Source organism: Mus musculus, chromosome 12 (genome assembly GCF_000001635.26).
Source record: "Mus musculus strain C57BL/6J chromosome 12, GRCm38.p6 C57BL/6J".
Classification (NCBI taxonomy): Eukaryota; Metazoa; Chordata; class Mammalia; order Rodentia; family Muridae; genus Mus; species Mus musculus.
Genome location: NC_000078.6, coordinates 50,091,849 through 50,118,799, shown reverse-complemented (window position 1 = coordinate 50,118,799; position 26,951 = coordinate 50,091,849). Strand labels below are relative to the sequence as shown.

Here is a 26,951-nt window from a genome sequence, read left to right as displayed (position 1 = left end):
TGGATATTTTCCATTCAGCACACCAGGCAAAGATCTGAATAATGTTCACATTTTGACACCCATATCAAACTGAAAACACCTCAATCAACTGTTGGATGGATTTGGCATAATTATTGATACACTTTGCAGGATTCAAAGAGTGAGGATTCAGTACTCACATACCACATTTGAAATGAACACAACTTATCAAGTGGAGTTCTGACATGTGTGACTCTTAGTATCATTTTGGAAGTGAAATAACCTGTCAGAATTTAAAATGTGTTAACAACTGGATGGGTAAATGGCAGGGACATGAAGAGAGGACACAGGATTGCTTTGAGATCTTGCTCTGGAGTAGAGGCACTGCCTGCCAGACTAGGACTAATCACAACAAGAGTGCCCCCCTAGGGGACCTCAACAAAAATTCTACAGTAAAGAAACTACTACACAGTGGAATCTCCCATCTAGCATCTTCAATCTCCAATAGCCATTTGCTTATGGTTTTCCAAATCTATTAAGGGTGACAACTGATTTATTCTGTCTTTGAAAAGTAGTTATAACGAGTCATTCTTTCAACAAATGTTTAAGATTCGACTCTATGCCTGGCATTCTCTTCTGACTACATTATCAAACTCTGATAGTATAAAATGCCTAACAGCCTCTTGCTAAAGATGTCTTCACTTTACATGGATCAAGGCAATTTATGTAGAAAACACAGACAAAAAAAATAAACTACAAATACTTTCCAAGACTTTGTATAATTCCTTATCCTAATTAATTTCTGTTTGGTGGCTGGTGTGTGGTAGGAGCTTTGAATATTATGCTGGTGTCTCTTTCCCCATTGTCCCTATACGGTTAATTTTCTATACTACTATATTGTTCAAGGAAGGAAACCCTCTGATTCCTGCTGTTCAGTGGCATGAGTGTCACCAGCCTTTACATCATTAATTTTAAGGGCTATATCAACTACTTTTGTTTGGTTCCCAAATAAGTTTTGAATCCTTTTGACAAATAGAGAGCAAAGGGCAGAGTGGAGGAAACTGTACCGTGAATAGTTAGGATTGGGATAGAGCTCAATATTTAATTTTTAAAGTATAGTTTGTGGAGTGTGTGTGTTGTGTGTGTGTGTGTGTGTGTGTGTGTGTGTGTGTGTGTGTGTGTGCATGAATGATGAATGTAGAGACAGGCAAGAGTACATGTATGCTATACTTTTGAATGTATTGGAGTGTGCAATATGGTACTTATAAATTTCAGCTCTTAAAGGGTAAAATGATGAGTTTTATAGCAATGAAGCTTCCATCAGAGAAAATTTTCCTTCTAGGAACAATAGAGCTGAGCTGTGCTCATTGGTGCCCAAAGGATATGGTGTGGAAGTGGTAAAATAGTTAAGAAATTTAAGTATGTTCAAAATTTCCCTTAGAAGGATTTAGGGTACATGTTTTATACGCTCATGGCATACTGATATCACACTTGATCATTTTCTGCTCCTTAGAGAAAACTTGAGATACTTTGAGCCATTTTTTTCATGCTAAAACATAGCATTTATGTGCACCAAAGATGAACCATGTTTTATTTGATTTGTAAGTACTTCAAAGTACAAAATTGCCATGTCTAATTGATGTACTGAGAAACATGTCTTCCACATAGTAAGCTAAGAGCACAGATGTTCCCAGGAAGGAAAGGATCACCTTAGCTTATGCAAGTCTAGGATGTAGTAGTGCTATGGTTTTAAATATCTGTGCCTAAGCTACAAATGTGATTTCACTGAAGTTTCAATACAACAATATTTAAGAAATAATATACACACCCCTCCATTGGAAACTGCTAATCTGTAGTATTACCTTTGGGATTTGGATATCCTGCCACATTTCTGGCACTGCCAATATTATGGCTATACATAGATATGAAAATGAAAGCCCTGACAACATCTTAGAGGGAGGTAAATATTTTAAATGAAAATGTAGAAGATTAGGAAAGTGAAATATTAAAATACCACAAAGATAAACACTGTCATATTTATTTCACAGTGTTTCATAGTTCAAAATAGTGAAGAAAACTCTTATGGCAAAGGACAATTTAAAGGCAATGAAGCTTATTGATATATGTAGATCATTCTCTTATCTGAGAATCAATAAACCTTTATGTACCCAAGTCTTCCACACAAAGAAAGATTGACCAGTATGTTGGTTTGGGACCACACTACTGTTTTTAATCTCAGTTCTCTAAGGTTTATTTTCCAATTTAGTTACTCTCTCTAATCTGAATAAGAATCAAAAGAAAACCGACAGAACCATATTTTTAAAAGACATCCTTCTAATGTCATATCTGAGGTTCAAATACCATTGGAATCAAATCTTGGTAATCATACTCTATCAGAAAAGTAAACAGCTCGGTCCTACAGTGGAAGGTTGCCAATGTGGCACCTACTCTCTTTCATTCTAGTATGCTAAAAATCTTCATAATCCAGTTATTTACAAGGCTCTCATAACCTTGGCCTCTTGGAGGTCTGAGGGCCAGCAGAGTTCATCTCATTTATTGAATTCTTCCTTGTTTGATCTGGTATGGCCTATAGCTACTCTGTCGTGTGTGATCTTTCAAAAGTTCAGCTGGGCTAACAAACAGTATTTCCGCCTGGTGCATCCCAGTCTATAGGAGAGGCCAAAGCTTTTCATTCAAACCCTGGAAAGTTTCCTCCTCTTTCACAGGTGGTGTGTAAACAGGGAAGATTAGGGACCATCACAGGCCATGTGCTTCCCTCACAGCCCCTCCCCCACACTCCAGCACAAAGGGGCCATAGAAGTGCAGGGCTTTAACACACTCAGAAGGAGGTGCAATAGTGGCCTGTGAGCTGCAAGATAAGACTGAGGGTATGGGAGGTGAAATGATCAAGGACTGGAAAAAGATAGAAAAATACTTATAACCAAAGAGAAGCCCAGAGCCTCTGTATACACAGCTTGTCTGTTTTGTTTTCCATAAGGTGTTGGTGGGGGGTGTGTGTGTGCAATAGGTCAGTTAGAAGGATTTCAGATCTGAAAAATGGAAGGGTTGGGGTGGGGGTGGGTAGGGGTGGAGGGTGGAAGTCTTTTCTTTAAAACCTCCCCCTATCCTTTTTATTAGGGTACAGTGACTCAGAAAAAGGAGTATGATAAATTAGCATGGATTTTTAAATGTGCAATGTGTGTGTGTGTGTGTGTGTGTGTGTACTACATTTGCTTTTGGGGTATCACACAATTACCAAATTAGTCATTCACTAAGAGTATTCATCTAGGTTTTGTAAGGATTTTCCCCACCTTAATTTTAGAATATTACACGCAAGGAGAAAAATTGCCGTCTTTTTAGTATGTTCATTAAAAGCCCTTCTCTTCATGCTAGGCTCTGGTTTTATAGTGGCAGCTAGTTCTGTCGTCACAATTATCAGGATGGTGAATTGAATTTGGAAAATTACAAGGACTTTGCTGGCCTGCAGTGGAATTGATCATTCTTTCTATATCTTAAATGTACCCTCTTTTGAAGCTTACATATTGACTTTAATACAGCCCTTCATCCATTTCAATTTACTGAACTTATTATAAGTATGAGATGGAAATTAGAAAGTTACTGCAAGGTTTCATAGCTTTGTGGGCAACACTTATGAAAAAGAGAACATTTTGCTAATCTTTTTCCATAGGAAATTTAGTGAATTGAACTAATATCCTGAGAAGCAAAGCAAAATGCTTATTATTTAAACATGCAAATATGTAATGGAGTATTCATGTTCACAATTAGTTCAGAGACATAATGGAGGGCTCTTAATTGACATGTTTATAGTACTAAACCTCAATATGATTTACTTACAAAACTCCTATATTCCATTATGTATTTAGAGGAGGAGCTATGTACAGGAGCTATGTACATCTCTATAGAAAAACTATGTTGAAAATTTCCAAACCCCAGGGTTTTTTAATGAATAGATCCTGGGCTTATTTGAAACTGAGGTAGAGGTCATATGTATTTTATTCAATATATTTCTTTTCAGGTTCATGATTTGCTTATTGGAGAGGAGGCTTGCACACTTTGTATAGAATATCAAAAGTCAGTTAGGCAGAGATAGGCACCATCTGTGACCAATGGGCAGAGGGTACTCAAAAGGCAGTCTTGGGAATCATTTACAAATCTAGAAAGAACACCATAGTCTGCAGCATTTTTATCACACATACATTCCTGAAGTTGTCCAGAGGGACACCACTTTGTGATTTGAGGACATAGATTTTAAAGTCATTATATATTGATATCAAGACATTAATAAGTCCTTCCTATAGAAGAGCTGGCACTGCACTGTATAAAACAGTACCATAAATTAATGCATTTCCATCTGCTTCTCCAGATATGAGTGTTTCTTTACTCGTCAACTCATTAATCCCTTATTTAATACCACTTAAGCCAAAACCTAATTATGAGAGTCCAAAACCACAGCACAATATTATGAAGGCATTATATATTTATATATATATATATATATGTGTATATATATATATGTATATATATATATATATATATATATATATATATATATATAACTTAATATTCCAGTGGTAGCCTTGAAGGTTTAAATGGATTAGAATCACTATTTGAGTATTGTTGATAAATTATGAAAAGCATTTCTACATTCAAAACATAATGACACATTATTTTCATAGTACTTTGTGATCTTGCAACTACAGGTACTATTATCTATTTCAGTAGCTACAGATATAGTCAACTCAATTCAATTAGTCTTGAGTAAGTAGAGTTAATTTGTTGAGATTTCAGGTTAGCATAATTTCTTGCCAGTTAGAGAGAGAGACTTGTTAAAGATGTGTAATAAGACATATCTTATTTAACACATATTGTACTAGCTTGGTTTCAGAGCATAAGCGTTAGTAATTGATTTTACCTTGGCAACACACACACACACACACACACACACACACACACACACACACACACACACCACACCCTGTGGTTAGTTTACTCCTTGCTACTTTAACAATCAGTTACTGCTTTGGTGAAAGCCTAAAGCTTAATCCATTAAGAGCCATTCAGGACAAAACAAACAAACAAAGCTTTAACCACTTCAGTGACAACAGCCCAGAACCAACAACCAGCCTTCTAAGAAAATCCTAGCAATTTTAGGATCAATAGCCTCACACTGGATGCTACTAAGTGTCAGAAATGTGTGCTGCTAGAGCTTCAGAGAGTATAGCTAAATACAAACACATCAGGGAAAGATAATTTGATACATTTCACTTTGGAAATACCCATGCAGTCCAGAGAGTTGACAAATTCTATCAATAGGCATGAAAAAAAAATAATTCAAGCTTCACCTTGTCCTGAAATTTTCACCTCTATCCCTGAGAGTTGAGCTGTTAAAATAGCTTTTATTCTCTCCACATCCCAGCACCTCCCGCCTCCCCACATTCGGAAATATAAATATAGTTCTTTGAAAACAAATCTCATATCTTTAATGTATTTAGAAGAGCTTTAAAGTCCACTTAATTCAGGGCTACAGTTTGAACAAGAAGAGCAATGAGTACATTTATATTCAAAAGCAGTAAAAACAAACATTTTTCCACATAAGATTAAAAGCCTGTTCATTTCCTTTTATTCCAATGTATATTATCTTTTGTGAAAAGCTCCATTAGCTGTTTTTTTTTTACACATGCTAGACTCTTAAATAACAAACCAACACTATAGAATATGTCTCAGAGAGAAGCCTCACTATCATTCTGTGGACTAAGAAAAATATCTGCTTTAAAAAAAAAAAAACCAAAAAAAAACCAAAAACGTTTTTGCCATGTCCTTTTTAGTTTTTGAAAACAATTTAAAAATACTCAATCCCTTATGGTTCTTAAGAGCTCTTTACATTTGTACTTAATTAAAAACTCGGTAATGAAATAGGAGTACTGTTTATTATTTATCTAAAACTGTCAGTTGGTTAGATTTTTGTCCTCAAATTATCTGGAAGCATTAAATTATATGCTTTCCTAGGTAGTCAACAGACATGACTGGGATTGCCTTTAGGTGGTTTCCAGGCCAATTTGTTTACTGACTATTGCCTACTTATTTACATTTTTTATGTAATTTTTTTAAAGTCCTCTTAGTAAGGAACACTTCATATAAGAAGTTTGCAAAGCAATATCTTTAGTTTTCAAAAAAATCAGATAAAATGCAGGGTAATCTTTTTTTAACGAACTGTTAATAAAAATATTGCCCATTAATATTTTACAGATTAAAGAAATAAATCACCCTGCAACATATCATTAAAATGCACCGTTTTCCGGCGTGTCAGAAGTGCTGTTCAATTTTGTCTGGATTCATTAAAGCTCTCAGAGCATGAGTGTGTTGCCAACCGGAATGTGGGTGGCTGTAATGGCAGCCTGTAGGTTTGTATGGAAAACAAGCATGGTACTGTGAAAAAAATCCTTCTCTCACCCTACAGATACCTGTGCCGAGAGCTTGGAAGGCATTTCTATAGGCTCATTACGAGTGACTGTTAAAGTCCCCATTCACTGAGAAGCAAAGGTAAGTTTGAAAAAAAATGTATTGAGGAAACCGGAAAGGGGGTGGGGAGTGGGGTGGAATCACCTAAGATTGAAGCAGCCTAACCAAGTGACAGACACGTAGACAACTCCGATGCTGCCAGAACAACACTCTGCACAGCCCACCAGCAAGCAATTTGTCATAGCGACAAGAATATCCTCAGCAATTTGGCATCAGGGTCCTTGGACAGCCAACTGCGACTATACAGCACGAGTCGTGCTATTCCGCAACGTGAAGATAGAAACCAAGGTTCTCGTTATTATGTCCAAATGTGTTATTTTATGAAAAACATATCTTTTGTCATGATCAACATAGAGATAAAACCGTAGCAATTGATAATAGCTGGGGGCAAATAAAAAGAAATTGAGAAAAATACATCCTGGTATGTTTTTTGAGATGCCCCTAGTGTTGAGACTTCAGGATGTTTGCTTGATGTGTTCGGTCTTTATGGCAGGCTCCCACAGAGCTTCCAAGAAGTAATGAATCCATAGGTACAAGAATGAATTGGGAATGTTTGGCGAGGTAAATAACTTGCTTTTAGAAGTCTGTAGTCTTTTCTTGTTTTAGACTTTAGATCCTTGTATATGTGGTGGTGACTAACATGTTAGTTTAGTGCAAATCCTTTCTGATTGGTATGGTTTGAAATTAGGCAAAGAATTCAAGGTAAGTTGAGTTATAAAAGTGCAAAGGAAAGACTCTGTGCTCTTTATGTTCCTATCCTGGTAATCTATTGTAAAAGTGCAGTAAAGGAGAGAAGCCAGGAGCATAGGATAAAGGTACCAGATAAATAAGCACGGAGCATTCCCTTGCCAATTACTTGGCATCTTGCTTAGTAATTAATGCCACCGTAATGAAATAAAGTGGTAGGCACAAAGATTGGGCCTTTTGTGAACTCTATACAGAACCAAACACTCATAAAAATCTTGCTCAAAGCTAGCTTAGCTTGATTTTCTTCACAATCAAAACTCGCTAGAGAAAAAATTAGTATAAACCCAAAATGTGTGTGTATGTTTGTATGTGTATGTGTGTGTGTGTGTGTGTGTGTGTGTGTGTGTGTGTGTGTATGTGTGTGTGTTTTGAATGTATTATTTAAGGGTGACATCAGACAATTGTAGTATTGCTGCCTCCATCATATGGACAAGAACGTCCTTCATTCCCCAGACATTATGGAATCATGAACCCACTCTGCCAGAAGCAAATAACGTTATTTATTATTTGTTCTATGAAACACTTTCGGTAACCAATGCGTAAGTGGTTATAAGTGCCTTACAATGGATTTCCAAGATCTTATTCCTTCTTGTGCCCTATGAAACTTTTAGGAAATGATAAAAGCAGTCAAGGCTTAAATAACAATGAGGCTAATAGTACTAATGGATATTTTAAAATAAAAATATATAATTTAGTCATTTTTATATTTAAGATTTGTGCAAGACTAGAAAATATTCAACTAACATTATAATAATTTATAAACAATGAATTTATTAGATCTAACGCATTTATTACAATTCACTAAAACCACAACAGTAAGTTTTCCAATCTAGGTACAATAACTGAATAGTAGTCATGGTTTGGCGTTAGGGAATTAGAGAATGAGACATTTAATTACACTACTATGGAAATGATGTTGAGAACAGTGTGTGTTGACAGCATGTCTATAGAGATGATTAAAGAAAGGCTGAAGATTTATAATCTTGGAGGATATAGTCAAAGAAAGGGGAGGACTGAGAAGTGTGTGAGGAGCGTGCGTTTCAGGCTTAGCAACATAAAATATAGAGGAGACCGTAAAGAAACTAACTCTATTTTTTTCTCAGCTTTGCTTGAGAGTGGGGGGTGTTTTCCTTGTAAGTCCCATTAACATCAATGGGACTCATGCAGCTAAAACCTTGTGTAACTCTTAGACAATTTACTTCCTAGTGTCAAGAAAAGAGTACTACCTACTAAGAGCAATTTACTCATCTTGGTCTGTGCCTCCCATACAAAGATGGATTTGATAGCACCTAGCAGGAAAGAAACCAGCAACTGCATTTAAGATTTTGTTAGTGTAAAAGAAGTCATCGTTGCAAAATGTTGCCTCACCTTGTTTAGCAACAACAATAAACAGAGAAAAGCAATTCAACAAAAGAATATGGAGAGAAGTACGGGCTTGATTACAGGAAAAATGGTGATTGCTACTATCAGGGATTTTTTTTTTTCATTTTAAAATTTCAAGCTCTGAACACAATCACAGGATAATGGGAGTACAGGGAAATTTTTAAGACATATTGGAGCCACAGATTGAAGCTCCTGATTGCTTGCTTTCTTACACCCTTCATGTCATGCTATGTAAATACAGCAATGGTAGCCTTACAAAGTCTTTAATAGCACAACTTTCAAGGGGAGTGCTACTGTACATTTCTAGCTATAGTTAGAAAGATAAGTACATTGGCAGATTTCGGCTCCTATATCAGGAGTAACTGTATCAATTCACTAGAGTCTGTATATGTTTGAGTTATAGAGTGGGCATGTGAAGAATGGTATGCTCACTAAAAAGTCTTAGATCACGAAATGCACACAGGTCTTCATTTTTATTACAAGCTTTTGAATTATCAATGCTATAGAGCTTTGCTGATATAATTTTTAAAAATTTTAAGCCCTGTAATAATCATAGGTAGGCTGCAGATGGGGCACCTGTATTTTCTGTCTACATTCCATGATTTGGTTGTGATTTTGTCTGTTGGAGGGTGTAGAAGTGAGATCCCATATGACTGCTTTTTAGTGCATGGCTAGAGCAGATAACTCACAAACAACTGCCTATTCTCTTAGATGGATCAACAATGTCTTACAGTTTTAATAGGTATGCTTCATGCTTTGAACCTATTTTGTAATTTAGGTTTGTAAACTGCTGTGACAGCCATAGAAGTATTGCTCTCTGACTGCACCAATTACCAAATCATGAGCATTAAAACACACACACACACACACACACACACAGAGAGAGAGAAAGAGAGAGAGAGAGATACAATGCCTTACGTTAATCAATGTCTAGCTTTTGGAGATTTGAGGAGTTACGTCACCAAACATACTGTTGATTTCTATATAGATACTCAACAATATGAAAAATTAAAAACGTTGCTGGAGGCATACTGATATTTCAGTAATGTAAATATAATGTATAATGGTGAATATGCTGATTTAATACATCAGGACACATAGAGGAAGAGTTCTTCCTAGACCATTCATGATTATAAATATTTTTCGGAGGGTTTTGAGGATATATTTTGAGGATTTGAGTAGATCTTCAGCAATCTGATGTTCCTGGAGGACAGGATTGGGAATTAACAAAATAATGCACATGTGCCACTATAGAAATATAGCACTAACTTAAATCATAGACAAAGATAAATTTGAAACATTGCAATTTTGCAAGTTTTAGTTTAAAAACTCTTTCATATACACCATACCACTCATTGTTTGTGAATAGGTTACAGATCCTTAAAAAAAAAAGATATTGAAAGATGTCTAGTCACAAATTGAGCATGGTTTAAATTTAGCACACAAAGCTCTTTAGCTAGCTATTTTTTTCTTACAACTGAGCATGGATATAACAGTCTTTATACCAATAACACAAGTTAGTAACAACATTTATAGCAAAAAGAATGGGAGATGAGAGCTGAACAGGAAGAGCCAGTCGGATACTGCACAAGCTGCTATTTGCCATCCTACAGCAATGTGATTCCCTCCTACATCTTAGCCCCATCCTTTCATTCTGAGTAAGACCCTAAAGCTCATTCACACATTTCATAAAATAAAAGTACGCGATCAGATATTGTGGATCTCTTATATATTTTCCATGAAAATAATATTTTAAGTAACTGAATTCAAAGTTAAATTTCTTAGTTTCAGATGTTTTTCTGGACTGAAGTTTAAGGCATATTTCAATATTTATTCATTTTTCCCAAAAACTCCTTTTATATGTTTAAAAAAGTAATACCTGGACTTGACATTATGCAGTCATTTGTGAGTATTTATACTTGGGGAGAGGGCTCACACAAACAATATGCAGAGGCTTTCTGTAAATCAATATTACATACTTAAGTTCATGATAAGAGCTTTTATATACACACACTCACAATGCACTAATACAAAGAGTAAGAGACACATAGACAGAGAGAGACAGAGACTCAAAAAGGAGAGAATTCCTTCTTAGCACAGTGAAAAACATTTTGATATTTCTCTCTCTCTCTCTCTCTCTCTCTCTCTCTCTCTCTCTCTATATATATATATATATATATATATATATATATATATATATGCTCTGAAATGCTTTACATGTCTTAGAAATGTTATTATTTAATTGATTACTCAGATGTTTTGAAAAGGAGATGTGGAATAAAAGAGTATATAGTTAATGACTATGGTTGAGAATTTTATATACATATATATTTTCACTTCTATCCATATTTTTCTAAATTTCTGTAGTTTTGATACTTGACTAGATTTCTAAAACTCACTTGTGTTTGAGCTAATAAATTACTGTGGGAATTAATTTTTGAGTTAGGGCATGGTGTTTAGGATATTTATGGAATCTCTAGATTCAAAGCTTTTGATATAACAAACTGATGCTTCACCTCAGATACTTGAAGCCTTAACTTCTGCCTCTGTCTTCAGGAAGGAGCCATTGTACAACCACATATTTGCAACTTCAAGTTTGGAGCCAAAGTAGCCCAATATCATATGTACTTGCCTAAAACCAAAGCCTGGATGGTGACTCCTCCCATGAACCCTTAAGTGGCCTGTTCTTGTCAATCATCAGGTGACTAAGCATGGATAATGAAAAGAAAGGGGTTTCATCAGAAGGACTATGGTCTGAAAAATTTTCAAAGATACTCCTATAGAGAATACCCCCACCAAAAAAATAAACCCAAACAGCTAGGCATACCTAGTTTTGTACACCTTTAATTTTATGACTAGGGAGACTGAGGCAGGGTGATCTCCACAGTTTCCATGCTAATCTGGTCTACAGTGAATTCTAGGACAACCAGACTACAAGGAGAAACCCTGTCTCAAAAAGAAAACCAACCAACCAATGAAAAATAGAATGGTGAATCTTAAAAGTTATAGTGTATGTTGAAAACTATTTTTTCTTTTTTTTCCCTTAGGTATTTATTTCATTTTCATTTCCAATGCTATCCCAAAAGTCCCCCACCCGCTCCCCCACCCACTCTCCCACCCACCCACTTCCACTTCTTGGGCCTGGCGTTCCCCTGTACTGAGTAATTTTTAAGGATTGAAAATATGTAAAATAAAATGAAATACATCATGATGGTCTTTATTATTGCAGTGAAAGATGTAATTAACTGGTGGCATTTTCATGATTTATCAAGAGGCCATGGTAGGAAAAAAGAAGAAAATGTTTCTCTGGTTTTCCAGTAACAGAATTTTGAGCATGCCATATATGATCTTTTGTTTGGAAATTATAGAAATTTTAGGTCCATTTGATTGTAATCAAGGTTCTTCAGGATGTGGCTATGGCACTATTCTGTGTTGTAACTATAGTTGTCAAAGGTCTCCATTTGGGTAAAACAAAACAAAACAAATTCTAGCACTATTAAAACTGACATAAGAAGGAAGGCAGAATTATTTTTGACACTTGCTGTTTCCATCATTCTTGGAGCTCCTACTCTCCAAAACTGTGCACTTGTTTTTTCAATTACCATTTCATTTATTTATTAAATTGTTCAATCAAAAATACCAGATATTGACCAAAGGGCACAGCTATGCTTGTTATAAATCAGTAACTGAGAGAACACTGACGGAAGGCTGCAGACCTTTAAAGTGTGGATTATTTGCCTGGTGAATGATGCAATAGATTCATATTCACAGCACAATGGTCAAGGATGCTGGTAACTGTATGCCAACTTGTTTAGAGGAAATGGAGGGCTTTATAATAAAGATACTAGAAAACTCCATTGGGAAATCAATGTCTGACCTAGATTAATAATAAAGATGGGAACAATTTAAATTCCTGCCCCAGACTGAAGAGTGTCATAATGGGTTTCAGGATTAATGTTTGGTTTTGAGGAAAGCTCTTTTAAGACATTTTCTTTGACTACAAAAATATTTACTATAGTGAAGTTATACTATTGTAAATTTGTTTTTACACTGGTATGCCTTTTTTGTCCTTTTACATTACATAATGAGGGAAGGAGATATTATAAAATAGTAAATAAAAATCAACAACTATAATCAAGGTTAATTTGTACCAATTTGGTAGATAAGTTTAAGAAAATATTAAGTATGTTGTGAATAAGCACATTCATGTAATTATGAGAAAAGTTTGATGAAGGAACAGGTAGCAGAAGAATTCCTAGTATAATAATATTCGCAGGTAGAAAAACATACTTAAATTATCTTAAAATTCCAAAATGTTTCTAGAACTTTCCCGAAACAGCTAAGTACATGGGCACTTTCATTTTTCTAGGCATCCAATGTCCTAGAAGTATTATGAAAAATAAGGTAACCAAAGGGTTCAAAACATTGAAAATATTTGAAGCACACTATAGTTTAATGGTCCAGGTCAACATTTCTTAAAGTGTAATGTCCAAAGAAGTTTTGAAGTTTTGCAGTATGGCTAGGCAGGAGGCCTGAGTTTTCACTCCTTATGAGTTTAAAGGTGATGTTGATATAACTGAAGATCACGTTTGAGAACTGCTTCTGATATAACCATCCTTCTAAATTTCATATGTATATGAGTTGCCTGAATCTTGTTAAACATAGAGTGGGCTTAGGGTTGAAGGGGGAATTTGTATTTTGAAAACTTTCAGAAGTGATGCTGATGGGGCTGGTCTACAAATCATATAATTAGGTATGAGGATTCAGGCGGTTTTCTATACTATAAGCCTAAGTCATCTGACATGAGTTGGTAGTTCAGAAAGAAAATGAGTGTATTATTTCCCAATCAAAGAGGATTGTATCTTTATCAATAAGAGCTAAAGAATTAGAATTTTGCTTGTGCATAAACACTGCAACTCAATAGACCAAAGTCTTTTCTTAGCACTTACTCTCCATGAAATAATTGCCTTAGATACTGTAGGAAAATTAAGTAAATGGTGTGTGTGCGTGTTTAATGTCTTACACTAATAGTCAGATTGACAAATTTCTGACCCCATTGTATTTCCCTGAATTTGACAAATTGCTTATAAATACAAAAGGAAAAAAGAAGAGCTCTTGTTTGATATCTCAGCAGCAAAGGAATAAAATGCATCAGTCAAGGAGTTCAGGGTAATTACTTAGTTAAGCAACTTTTGATTCTATAAAGCAAAAGGTTATTCTAAATCCAGTGAAACAAACTAGAAAATATCCATAATTTTATCAGAGAACATTCCCTGTGAATTATGTATTTGAGATTTTGCAAGCTTTCCTTCTGTGTACTGTTACCTTTCAACCCACAGTTCCACAGTGAGTTACAAATCTCAATTTCTTTCCTATGGTTTAACCCCTTTTAAAAGCATATAATTGAATACATAGTTATGGTAATGTATTAATAGATTTGAAGTAGAAGTATTTAAGAGAATATTAAAATAAAAATAAAAACAGGGATCAAGATTATATCCATTGGCAAACTCTGAATGTTTTTTAAGCACCCAGAGATGTGCATATTTCTGTTCTGCGGCCTCCTATTGAACACATTTTTAAATGATATGATCCTATTCAATTCAGTGAGTCCGTGACTTAAAATGACTTTTTCACAGTTGACACTAAGTTTCAACTTTGAGTCAAGAACCCAAAGATCCTATGACCTTGGAGACAGAGACTGCAGCAGAAGCTGTGAAGTGCTGTTGACTTGCTTGCTTTTTCTATGGATTGCTTAGCCTGCTTGCTTACAGCACCCAGTACCACTATATCAGGGTAGGCACAACTTACAGTTGGTTGTGCCTTTCTTCATCAATCACTGTTTTAAAAAATGCACTGCAGAACTGCTTAGAAGTAAATCTTATGGAGGTATTTTCTCACTAAAGGTTTCCCCTTGTTATACAACTCTATCTTGTATCAAGTTGCCATAAACTAGCCAGGGCAATTGACCACTTGTCCAATTGGCACAGTAATACACAATAATACAAGACAATTAAAGCCTAACCTTTCTTGTATATTCATCCTAATTTCTCAAGTTAATATAAAAATATAAACTAGTTGGCCATCACTGGAAAGAGAGGCCCATTGGACACGCAAACTTTATATGCCCCAGTACAGGGGAACGCCAGGGCCAAAAAGGGGGAGTGGGTGGGTAGGGGAGTGGGGGTGGGTGGGTAGGGGGGACTTTTGGTATAGCATTGGAAATGTAAATGAGCTAAATACCTAATAAAAAATGGAAAAAAAGAAGACACATACACACAGAAAAAATATAAACATAGCATAACTTAAAAATTCCCAATATTTAAATTTTCAATGCTTTCAAATTCAAGTATCTTTAAAACTTGAAACTTTAAGACACCCAATCTCTCTAAAAATCCAGAATATTTTCTAAATGATGAAAATTTATTTTAAAATATCAATAAATGTCTCTAAACTCCAAAGTTTGTAAAATTCAAAATCATCCTAACTGTGGGCTCTTGTTACATAAAAAGCAAGTCAAATAATTTTATTTATTACTTTATTACTTTATTACATATTACTTGTGTGAAGAACCTGCAAGTGACCACAATCAAATCAAAGCCAAACCAAAATCCAACAGTGTAAAGATTATTATTAGACAGACCTCTGGCATTGATGCACACTCTTTTGTGTTCCTTTAACATGCTTGGGAAGTCCTCTACAGTATATGCAGCTTATCTCTTATGCTCAGGAAAGCTCCATTCTGCACATGCTGCTGTCCTTGGTGGTTTTCCCATGATATTGTCATGTCCAAAATTCTTAAGTCTCCACTGCAAGTGAACTATGAATATTCATCGAGAGCCTCCTTTGTGTTCTCCTTGGGCACTCTAACTCTGCCACATAGTGCCAAATTTCAACATCTCATCATGACACCTTTAGTTCTTCACCAATGTGCTACCCTGGTCTCTCACAGTGCCAAGCACAAAGTTCTAAAGTGCTTTCATAATCCTCTGATCTCCATAGTCAGATGTACCAGTTTCTGTCACTGTAAGGCTTAGTATGGCTGTGACTTTAAAGCACAATGACCAAAAGCAACTTAGAAAGAATGAATTTATTTCCACTTACACAGTAGAGTCCATAATTGATACAAGACTGGACAGGTGATCAAGCAGGGAAGGAATTTGGAGGCAGGAGCTGATTCAGTAGCCATGGAAGAGTGCTGCTCAATTTCCTGCTCCTCCATGGCTTTCTCAGCCTGCTTTTTTTCCAGCACCCAGGACCACCAATCCAAAGTGCCAGCCACACTGGACTGGGCCTTTGTACAGCCATCACTAATTAAGGAAATGGATGACAGGCTTGACTACAAGTAAATCTTGTGAAAACGTCTTCTTAATTGAGGATCATTCTTTCCAAATGGCAAAAATTAGCTGTGACAATGATAATGTCCAATACCAGGTCCAATTATAGAACGCAAACGTGACAGAACAACTACCCACTATTTAGCTCAATGTTATCACATTTTAAATGTGGCCAGAGTTTAGAATAGACATATTTTAGGGTCTATGCTCCTCATGTGTGTGGTGTTGTACAACATCATTTCTGCATTTCAATGATTATCATTGAATAGTTATCCAGAATCAAGTGCTTTACTCCCTTTTCTGTCTCTTTTCAATGGCAAAGGCACTTGCTCCTTATCTCTTCACCCATCTATGTTATTTGAAGTGAAAACTGTTATCATAGGCCTTTTGACTTCTTTCAAACATAATCACTTGATATGGTTCTGAAAGAAGTTATACACAATAAGATATCATGATACATGTAGGTAAGAGTATTTTTATAGGCTTTTTGAAAATTAGATTAATTTTTAAAGTCTTATCAGATAAATTTTATGAAGGATACACAAAGAATTTTTGAAAATGTTGTATATTTTGCCCACTTTCAAACTGAAGGAAAATTAAGCAACTCTGATATAGACAACGGAGATGGCATTAACTGAAGTGCCATCCCTGCACACTCCACTTTTTATATAGACATGGAAAACAGATGGATCAATAGACTGTTTTTCTAAATACATCATTTTGTTTTTGTTGTGCAATAAATAATGTTTTTCTATTGGTTTGTAACATAGAAGCAAGTGGGCATCTGGTTTCTGTGAAAAATATGATTCATTTATTTGCATTTTTAAATTCCATTCATTCTGTTTTTAAATTGTTCACTTGGCCTTTCTGCTCTTTCTAAAAACAACTCTTCTCAGCTCTCTTCTTCATGTACTCTTGGGTTTTACGGTTCTTATATAATGAAACATTATTCCTTAAAATCTTTATAATTAAAATCAATGCTGAAGGTCCACAGCATGATAGAAACTATATCTAGATGCATAAGAAGTTAAAACCAACAAAAATTTGGGTACCAAAAGACAATTTACTCCTACTATATTACATTCAGCTTGGATAACTTCAGTATACCAGCCAAGGACCTCTGAATGTGTGCTTTATTTCAAGAGCAAACTTCTAATGAGTAGTTCATTTCTGCTTCTGGTTGATAATGACAGTTTTCAACCAAAAGTGTTTTGGTGTGGCTGTCCTCTGAGAGGCTCTGCCAGCACCTGCCTAAGACAGATGTGGATGCTCCCAGCCCATCACTGGGCTGGGCCCAGGGAATCCAGTGGAAGAGTTAAAAGAAGGGCTGAAGGAGCTGAAGGGGATTGCAACCCCATAGGAACAACAACAGTATCAATTAACCAGACTCCTCAGAGACTAAATAAGCAACCAGAGAGTATACATGGCCTGATCCATGGCTCTAGCTACATATGTAGCAGAAGACTGCCAAATCTAGCATCAATAGGAGGGGAGAGCCAGGCGGTGGTGGCTCATGCCTTTAATCCCAGCACTTGGGAGGCAGAGGAAGGCGGATTTCTGAGTTCAAGGCCAGCCTGGTCTACAAAGTGAATTCCAAGACAGCTAGGGCTACACAGAGAAACCCTGTCTCGAAAAACAAACAAACAAACAAACAAAAGGAGGGGAGAAACTTGGTCCAGTGGAGGCTTGATATCCCCAGAGGAGGATGCTGAAGTGAGAATGGGTGGGGGTTGGGGGCACCCTCTTCTCTTAGAGGCAAAGGGAGGTGGATAGGGTGGGGAGTTTGTGAAGGGGAGACCAGTAAGGGGATAACATTTGAAACATAAACAAATAAAATGATTAACAAATTAAAAAATGTTTGTTTATTCATGGTCACTTCTTCCAGTGGTGAAATGTCTTAAACTCAATTTTGGGGTGAAGAGCTATAATACTGTTTGGTTGCCAGCGTCTATGTATTGTTTGCACTAACCGATTTTGTGAGTAAAAATATGGTTAAGAACATAAAATCTGAAAAGTTTAGTTATCTATGTCCAGGCATCGACAGTCTTGCTTAACAAGTGTAGAATTTCTGATAATTTCTAGGCCAATGAAATATCACAGGCAAGAATATCTCTGAAGTTCTACTAAAATTTTCTTTACACAAAACATCTGACTTTTCACCTTAAAGTAATAGGCCCATATGTAATCTTAACATATTCAAATAGTTCATAGTGAAAGTTAATCTGTTTGAATATTTTTCTATATCCTATTTATTATATCATAAAGAGTTTGATGTGTGTGTGTGTATATGTGAGTGAGTGTGTATATGTGTGTGTAAATAAAAGTTTTCCTCCAATTGATGGAGAAAAACTAATGAATATATGAATAACCATTATCTTGTAATGGAGAAAGAATGAGAGAAATTACTTCACCATGGTCTTCATTTGGGTACTTCAGAATCAATCTTGAAAGTGTATAACAAGAAAATGCTTTTCAAGGACACGATGACATGAATGAGAGTTATTGGGATGACAGGTAGTATTCACTGTAGGAAAATGTATTCAAACCAGGTGGTCAAATTGGTAAACTCTGAGTTCAAATGAATTTATAATTGCTTGACCACAATCTATATATTTTCCTAATAGTGTACAATTAAGAAAGTTCTTAGAACATTTTTACTTCTTTATTTCTTTTTTAATTTAATTTAATTTTAATTCATTTTTTACACTCCATATTCCATTCCCCACCCCTCTCCATCCACCCTCCAACTTGGGGGGGGGGGGTGTCCAGATTAATTGAGACTGCTGATCCTCCTACAGGATCACCCTTCTCCTCAGCTTCTTTCAGCCTGCCCTAATTCAACAACAGAGGTCAGCTGCTTCTGTCCATTGGTTGAGTGCAAATATCTTCCTCTAACTCTTCCAGCTGCTTGTTGGGTCTTTCAGAGGGCAGTCATGATAGATCCCTTTTTTTGTGAGCTCTCTATAGCCTCAGTAATAGTGCGAGGCCTTGGAACCTCCCCTTGAGCTGGATTCCACTTTGGGCCCATCACTGGATCTTCTTTTCCTCAGGTTCCTCTCCATTTCTACCCCTGTAATTCTGTTGGACAGGAACAATTATGGGTCAGAGATGTGACTGTGGATGGCAACCCCATCCCTCATCTGATGTCCTGTCTTCTGCTGAAGGTGGGTTCTATAAGTTCCCTCTCCCTACTTTCGGGAATTTCATCTAAGGTCCCTCCCTCCCTTTGAGTCCTGGGAGTCTATACCTCCCATGTCTCTGATGCATTCTGGGGGTTTCCCCCAACCTCATATCTCCCAATGTTGTCTGTTTACATCCTTTATGCTGGCCCTCACCCAATACCAGATCAGGTTCCCCTCTATCCCCAACTCCCCTGCACCCAGTCCACTTTCCCTCACCAGTCCTTCCCTCCCTCCCCACTTTTTTAAATTAGATATTTTCTTCACTTACATTGCAAATGCTATCCTGAAAGTCACCTATACCCTCCCCTGACCTGCTCCCCAGCCCACCCACTTGCACTTCCTGGCCCTGGCGTTCCCCTGTACTGGGGCAGATACTTCTTTCCTTCTTAGAATGGGGAACAAAAAACCTATGGAGGGAGTTAAGGAGAAAAAGTTCAGAGCTGAGACAGAAGAAAGGACCATCCAGAGACTACCCCACCCGGGGATCCATCCCATATACAACCACCAAATCCTCCCCACTTTTGATTGCTTTCTTCTCTCTCCCAAGTGGGACTGAGACATCCTCCCTTGGGCACTTAACCTTACTGAGCTTTTTGAGTTCTGTGAACTGTATCTTGCGTTTTCTTCCTTCCTTCCTTCCTTCCTTCCTTCCTTCCTTCCTTCCTTCCTTCCTTCCTTCCTTCCTTCCTTCTTCCTTCCTTCCTTCTTTCATTTCTCTCTCTCTCTCCCTCTCTCTCTCTCTCTCTCTCTCTCTCTCTGGCTAATATCCACTTACTAGTGAGTATATACCATGCATATCCTTTTGGTTCTGAGTTACTTCACTCAGGATGATATTTTCTAGTTCCATCCATTTGCCTGAAAAACTCAGGATGTCCTCATTCTTAATAGCTGAGTAGTATTACATTGTGTAAATGAGCCACATTTCCTGTATCCATTCTTTTGTCATGGGACATCTAGGTTGTTTCCAGCTTCTGGCTATCACAAATAAGGCCTCTATGAACATAGTGGAGCACGTGTCCCTGTGACTTGGTGGAGCATTTTTGGGGTATATTCCCAAGAGTGATATAGCTGGGTCTTCAGGTAGATCTATTTCCAATTTTCTGAAGAACCGTCAGCTGGATACTTCCAGAGTGGTTGTACCAGTTTGCAATCCCACCAGCAATGGAGGAGTGTTCCTCTTTCTACACATCTTCTCCAACATGTGTTGTCACATGTGAAATTGGAAGTGAATTGCGATACATTTTTCACCTTGTATTTCCAAAAAGGTTTCATATTGAACTAAATCACATTTCCCTTCATGCCTCACTGCTTAAATTTGGGGGGAATAAATGATTGTTAGCTGCATGAGACATGGAGTTATGAGAAAACGAGAGTCTTCTTGAGGCCAAGGAATTATAAACCCTCCATCAGAAAGCTGAAGAATATCATAAAATCAGATGAGTTCCATTGTTGGAAATAGTGACATACGAGGGAATCTGACGTTTAGAGTCACAGGTAGCATGATAAAATGGATGATCATGGTTTTCTTGAGGTAAGGAAGTCAGGTTCTACTCATCACAGTAGAAATTCCATGCCTCTTCTGTTTTGGGGAGCATGTGATTTGTTTGATGATGTCCACTGCACACACTTTGCTATTAGCTTTAGATAATGCACTGCACTTTAATGAAATGCTGTTCTTCAATTCCTTGAAGATCACACATAGCCCACCTCTTGCCAGTGTTATGTTCTTAGAAGTCTGCATTACAGAAAATGATAAGTGCTCTGTCTTTGAAGGAAAGTTAGCTGTACCCTGGCCAAAGAGAGTCAGATGGAAATGGGTCAAGTACTGATTAACTCATTGATCAGGGGCTCCATTTAATGTAATCAAGTGGAAAATTCTTTGTTAAGCAGTTCTAGAGAATTGCGAACATCCCTACACAACATTTTATATCTGAAAAAAATATTCTTAAAATTCACTACTGTGGAAATGTTAAGAAATGGTCTCTCAGAATTGCTTGGGGATTCAATGTTTGAAGGGGTAGGGGTCGTTAAGCCTGTTATTATATATTAAAGCTACTTATTATAGACTAGGGAACAATCACTAATCCTTCAGTAAAAATCCAAAATCGATTTTAACAATGGTTTTATTTTATTCTTTCTAGCGTATAAAGTAAATCATGTCTCCCATTATACACTCCAGCAGCTTTGCAATAAGAATTTTTTTCTCAATATCATATTTTTGATGCCTTAAGAAAAAAATGTACAAGCAAGGGAAAATGTACAGTCATATATATAGTCAATCTAAATGGCACTTTGTTGTAAACTATGGTGTCTTTTAGCGGAAGCTCTTACTGTGGTAGTATTTATAACCTGCTACCCCTAACTTTTCTTTACCACAGATAAAGTCAAGGACTAATTTTCCATCAAGTCAATATAGAGTCCTCAATATTAAAGAAACTACATTATCAGTATTGCATATCTTTGAAGAAGACAAAAGATGAAAGCATAGTGTTTCTCTGAACAAATTTTAATTTTCCATGGGATATATTTGTGTTAAGTAACAGTTTCATTTAACAAAACATGCAGCCAAAGATACATAAGTTAAAGATATAGATATCCCGAATATTTTGATATAGTGATAATATGTGGATGATGCAAGGAAAATTCAAGAGTTGAGCATTCTTTGCATGTAATAAATTCCCACTTATTCTGTCTTATTAATATTCATTCCTGGGACTTTTCTCATATGAATTCAACAACAAAAAAATAGGCCTGCATTTGAAATATTTGGCTACTATTAACCTTCTATTCTGTTTTTGATTGATAATTGTATATTCTGTTAAATACGTACCAAAGAATGGAGCACTTTATAAAAAAGGAGTTGTATGTACTCTTGTCATTGATTTGTCCAATGCTCTAAGTGTTCTTAAGGTTTCAGTTTTGTGTGAGAAATGCTGCCTATTCTTGTCATGTTTTTTGGATATCACTTTTTGGTGGTTGGGATGTGGTGATGTTGTATTTTAACTTTACTGTGGATTTTTGCTACATGTCATAGTTATAGATTATTATAAAGTATAGTGGATGCTCACAGCCAACCATTGGACTGAGCACAGGGTCCCCAATGGAGGAGCAAGAGAAAGAACCCAAGGAGCTGAAGTGGTTTGCAGCCCCATAGGAAGAACAATATGAACCAACCAGTACCACCAGAACTCCCAGGGACTAAACAACCATCTAAAGAGTACACATGGAGGGACCCATGGCTCCAGCTGCATAGTAGCAGAGGATGGTCTTGTTGGACATGAATGGGAGGAGAGGTCCTGTGAAGGCTCTATGCTCCAGTGTAGGGGAATGACAGGACAGGGAAGTGGGAGTGGGTGGGTTGATAAGCAGGGGGAAAGGGGATGGGATTGGTGGAGGGTTAGAAGTGAAACTAGGAAAGAGGACAACATTTAAAATGTAAATAAAGAAAGTATCTAATAAAAATGAAAAAAAATAATGTATAGTAATCTCAAAAGTAAGACCTCCTGAATTAGTAGCCTGTACTTGGTGGTAAATACAATTGTTTGCACTGGAATCTTAAAGGGGACAGTTTCACAGGATCAAGCTTTAATTCAGTGTTCTTCAGCCACTATAGTTTTTGATCCATAGACAATAGAAGAGCTATGTGCTTTTCCAGGGGAACGTCTGCCCTTGTTTCTACCCATAGTCCTTTTTCAAATATTCCTCTTCTGTACTCATGTCATCAATGTGAGTACAGATGCATCCTGGGTTCAACACGAGAGAGAAAATGTAACATTTGGGTTTCTGGTTCTTGCTTATGTCTCATAGTGCAGTGATTTAAAGTTCCACTGATTTTTCTTAAGAGAGATGTTCTGTTTTTCATTATTAGACACTAGAGATGATCTTATGCAGCAGGTGATTAGATATGGTATATTTTTATTTTAATTTTTATTAAGGTTGTATAGAACAAGGCATATTTTAAGTGTGTATCTTTTGGAGATTGCTTTGCTCCCAGTTTCTGACCATTTTCTAAATAGGGTGTTTGAATAACTATAAGCCCCAATTTTAATGCAGTATTTATTCCTTTGTGGTTAGTGGTTTTCATGTTTTTCTTCACATTTTTTACCCCAAAGCATGAGACTGTATTTCTGTATTTGAAAGTTTTTACCACTAGTTTTTGTTTTATGAAACATTGAATGTGTGTGTGTGTGTGTGTGTGTGTATAAAAGGCCTAATTACAATTTATCTTCATGTATAACTAATTGTGTAAGCACCCTATATCACAGGACAGCTCACTCAATGGGCAGAGAAGTGACATTTCACTATGGGCAATGACTGTAATGTAGATTCATCTACTTCTCTCCTAGAGTTCTAAAGAGCTATCAAAATTTCTCATGCTTTCTCTATGGCCATGATCTCTGGTCATGTGCATCTTTCTAATCTTCTTCTGGATAATCTTGTTATTCTCATCCCTTTGCATTTACATTTGGATCCTGAAAATAATTCTCCTCATTTTCTTAAGTTAAAATATCTACAGGTGTCTTTATTGAATCCATATATCATTTGAGGGAAAAAAGGTATCTTTTAAACATTGTATTTTGTTTATAAACATTCAAAGTGCTTTCATTTACACTTTTTTTTTTTCTTTCGGTAATGTTTCTCAGCTTTACAAACAGAGGCCTTCTATGTATTTTGTGAGTTTTTCCTTTTTATTTATTTTTCTGGTGGTGGAGACACTTTATAAAAATACATGGATATTTTTGTATTCTTTTGCTAATCACCTTTTTAGTGGTTCTGCTAGTTTTTTGTTGCTGCAAAAAAAAAAAAAAATCAAGAAAATATCCCAGGGGAAGGTGATTTATTTTAGCTCAGATATTAAGAACTTTCAATCTGTAGTTATTTGGCTGTATTGTTTCTGGGTCTGTGGTTGCGCAGAATGCCATAGTAGGGAACAATTGATAGAAACAAGGCTATCACCTGACAGCAGCCAGGAAGTAAAATCCTAAGAAAAAGTCATCAACAAAATAGTCCACTAAAGAGCTTTCCCAACTCTGTAGGCTGCCGTTCTGTCTTACAGATGTTGTCCTTAGGCTTGCAAAAGCTTTTCAGTATCGTGAGGTCCATTTGTTAATATTTGATTTTAGTGTCCGAGTACTGGTGCTCTGCTCAAGAATCTGTCTCCTGTGCCAGTTGAGTGAGCAGAACGGGGTAAGGGGCACCAAGAGAGTACCCTCAGAGTCAACTAGCCTGCGCCAACGGGGGCTCACAGAGACTGAACCAAAGAAAAGGAGGGGGTGGACCTAGAACCCCTACAAATGTATTGGGGATATGTAGCTTCCTTCTCAGGTAGGCCTCCTAACAATTGGAGTGGGGGGTGTCTTTGACTCTGTTGTTTGCCATTGGATACCCATTCCTAGGCTGGACTGTCTGGTTGGGCCTCAGCCTAAGAGGAGGCGCTTGGTCCTGCTGGAGTTCAATGTCCAAGTGGGGGTTGGGGGTGGCTTCCCTTCTCTGGAGAGGGGGAAGTGGGGGAAGTGATTTGTACAGATGGGTCTGAGAGGAGGAAGTGTGGCACTCAGGATATAAAGTAAGTAAATTATTGAGAAATAGCACATAAAAGCAGAAATTTTCAACATGTAGGACAAATGACCCTCCATGGGAGTCACCTAAGACCACAAGAAAACCAAATATTTACCTTATTAATCATAACAATAGCAAAATACAGTTATAAAGTAGCAACAAAAATAATTTTATGGTTGGGGGTCACCATAACACAAAGAACTACACTAAATGGTCACAGCATTAGGAAAATTGAGAACCACTGTTGTAAATCTATGACCTCTGTTGCCTATTTTTTTCAAGCTTCAACTTCTAAAATTTTCAAAACCTTTCATTGTACCATTTCCCTGTGAATTCATTAGTAGATTAGTCATCTCATGATGTAGAAGCCCCCAGCATGTGTCATATAGCCATGTCTCCAAGGTTCCACCTCTGACCATGTTTTCATAGCAGACTAAAGCTTAAACAAGATTTGAGAGACATATATAGAAATAAAATAAAATAAAAGCATACATAGAAATAATTTGACATATGTAAAACTGGATCTTTTATTTGTCATTTATTTGTTTTTCTGGCTAAATTCATTCATGAGTTCAGAATGTTAAAATAAAAGTCATTTGGTGTAATGCATATAGAGTTTTAAAGGTTATAAATAATGTCATTTCCTTATAATCCTATGTGGTTTATCAATTTTCTTGTTGAACAAATATTTGTGGGCATATGTTTTATCCTTTGTTCTCATGGAGAAAACATTGCTTGTTTTGTCTTTAAATGATAATTTCTGGAGGTGTTATTCAGATGCCTATGAAATGATTAAGGAGCTTGCAATGTAGTTCTTGAAATACACCAGTTACTTTCCAATCATGTATATACTCACCATCAGTTAAAAAATGTTTCTAAACTAATAATAAAGAGGGTAAAGATGTTCATATTTTAATTTCTTAAATTTATCAAACTGTTCAAATTGAGTAAAAGATGTATTTTGGTAGGTTTTCCACGTGTAGTTAAAAGAATGGACTGTCGCCAGGGCCAAAAAGGGGGAGTGGGTGGGTAGGGGAGTGGGGGTGGGTGGCTATGGGGGACTTTTGGTATAGCATTGGAAATGTAAATGAGCTAAATACCTAATAAAAATGGAAAAAAAAAGAATGGACTGTGATCACCTTTGATGATAAGGTTCTGATAAGTTACAAAGAACCCATATCCTTGTTCTTATTTTATTTTAACTCTTGAAAGACATCTGAGTATAGGATCCTAGTTTATAAGTACTTTTTTCTTTTTAAAATTAAATTTTAAAGTATGAAACAATGAATTTCATCACAGTATTTTTCATACATGTATACTCTGTTCTAATTTGTTCCACTGATCAAATGCCCATTGTTCCAAACAAAGGGCTGAAAACCCTGCCAAGTCAGAATGTAAATTCAGTATAAATTAGAATTCTACACTTGACCATTTGTCCTTTGAAAAAAATTAAGATAAGATAAAACATTTTTTAAAAGTTAAAGTAATCATTCATACTGAGTGGCAGTCACTGTTGCCATTGTTGAAAGTCATGATGCACTACTCACCATCACAGGCCTTAGTATCCCTCTCCATGTCTGTACTTTTAGGTGGATTTAAGTTGAAGAATAATTTTCTATGTTGGTTACAGAGTTTGCTTTTTGTTTATACTGACATAGTGTCATAGAGCATGCCTGATTTTCCTTGTAATTTTCTCAGTATTTTAAATTCATGGTATCATGTCTCCACTTGTTACCCTTTTCATGTCAGTATTCAGTGTGTACACACCTCATGCCCTTTGTCACTCTCATCGCTGTTTCGTTGCTGTTTCATGTGTTAACATATTTCACTCATTACTCCCACCCCCAACCCCCATTTCATTCTTTTACAGGCTATTTCTACTTACTGTCCTTAGCCTTTTGAATTCTTCTTTATCTGTTTTCCAACTATAATTACGCATCTGTTGAAGTCATAGTTTATGACACTATATTTTAGGTCGATAATTTTTATTTAATTTTAATAGGTTTCAGTTGTATGGTATAAATTCTCAGATTTTATCTTCTTACATATTGCCCAAATTATCTCAACAACTATGTTTTGAAAGTAATTTAATACTTCTACCATTTAAGAGTTTGTCTATATCAGTGAGTCTCAACCTTTGTAATTCTGCAACCCTTTAATACAGTTCCTTATGTCATGGTGATCTCCAACCATAAAATTATTGTTCATTGTAAATTAATAAGTACAATTTTGCTACTTTTATGAA

General features: G+C 36.3%; 1 long non-coding RNA gene across 1 annotated transcript in view; it reads left to right on the top strand.

Moving 5' to 3' along the window:
* Gm40419 overlaps positions 1–26,951 on the top strand; it is a 105,806-nt gene that overhangs the window by 4,412 nt on the left and 74,443 nt on the right. The window contains exon 2 of the long non-coding RNA XR_872736.2: positions 6,437–6,519. This is a non-coding gene — a long non-coding RNA (predicted gene, 40419). The remainder of the gene's footprint in view (positions 1–6,436; positions 6,520–26,951) is intronic.